The sequence below is a fragment of the Octopus bimaculoides genome, chromosome 20 (assembly GCF_001194135.2).
Source record: "Octopus bimaculoides isolate UCB-OBI-ISO-001 chromosome 20, ASM119413v2, whole genome shotgun sequence".
NCBI classification, from domain to species: domain Eukaryota; kingdom Metazoa; phylum Mollusca; class Cephalopoda; order Octopoda; family Octopodidae; genus Octopus; species Octopus bimaculoides.
In genome coordinates this window covers 44,155,187-44,156,727 of record NC_069000.1, presented here as the reverse complement: position 1 = coordinate 44,156,727, position 1,541 = coordinate 44,155,187, and the positions used below count along the sequence as shown (strand labels likewise).

General features: G+C 38.8%; 1 protein-coding gene across 1 annotated transcript in view; it reads left to right on the top strand.

The window, feature by feature from the left end:
* LOC106870068 (amyloid-beta precursor-like protein) overlaps positions 1–1,541 on the top strand; it is a 99,432-nt gene that overhangs the window by 25,955 nt on the left and 71,936 nt on the right. The window lies entirely within an intron of this gene.

Below are 1,541 nucleotides of genomic sequence, written 5' to 3'. Positions count from 1 at the left end.
GGGGTGGGGGCACAAAAATACAGAAGTTGTTGAATGTGTGTGGTAAGAAGAAGAAAAGGGGAGAGTAGGGAGTCAGATGAAGGATTTTTGTTTGTCCCTTTATTTTTTTTTTTCTCCCTCACTGATGTAGTGGGGTTATTTTTGGTCCTATATTACCATTGATGATAGCAACAACAACGAGAATACACCGGCACCTCCCCCCCTCATGCTCTTACCATACATATATGAGTGTGTGTGTATATATATATATATATACACCCAGACTATATGTGTACATTGGCTCTAAATACATCTCTTGTACCACACAAGATATAGCTCTAATCATACACTATATTATATGTGTGTGTGTGTGTGTGTGTGTGTGTATATTCACATAATCCTGCAGTCAACAAATTATATACACACACCTCCTTATCTTTGTTTGTCATACATTATACACACACTCATCCATCTTGCTAGTCATACATAATATATATGTGTTTGTGTATATACACATATATACACACACTTCATCCTAGTCACACGCTCTTTGTACATCTCTCTGCTTACACACACACATACACACATCTTTCTAGTCATGCAACTTCTTAGTCATACAACACCTACACACACACACACACACCTACACACACACACACACACACACACACACACACACACACACACACACATCTGTACAACTGCTCACCAGCCTCTTCATACCACCACAATCCCAGATCGATGTTGCTGCAGTGAATGTGAGTCAACTGCTAGCTTTTATTTGCATCCAATCGATGATGCCTTCTGGCATCATCGACTCCTTCACCACTTGTTCCACCTCCTCCTCCTCTTCTTCTTCCACCACCACCACCACCACCTCCTCCCAACTCTGCTCTGACTACACACACACATACACACACACACACTCAAGCACTAATCGATCATTTGTTCATGTATAGGATCACACATTCATACATTACAGCATATATATATATATATGTGTGTGTATATGTGTGTATGTACTTTATATTGTTGAATACACTCCTCACGCATTCATTGATCATTGCTGCTGTTGTTGCACAGTGTTGCACATATGCACTTACTAACTCTTACACACAGTGTTACAACTGCTCACACAAACACATATTCATACAGGTGTACGCATACAATCTTGGCATTTCTCTCTCTCTCTCTCTGACATACACCATTTATTTCCTAGTCTGTAATATGATATATAATTACATACAGCAGAAATGTTACAGGCACACATATTCCTTAGGTGTGTTTATACACATACAGTCTTTGACAAATATATACCCCTTCACACAGATCCGTCATTTCTCTGGTGAAAAAAAAAAAATGCATTCCCCTTTGTTGTACACAAGTCTCTAACTAAAATATAATTCCTTTTACACACACACACACACACACACACACACACACACGCACACGCACACGCACACCTCTCTTTCATTATATATATATATACACAGTTCTCTTTTATCACATAATCTGATAAATATAAATCCTATTCTTTCCACTCACACGCAGCCCTTTGATAT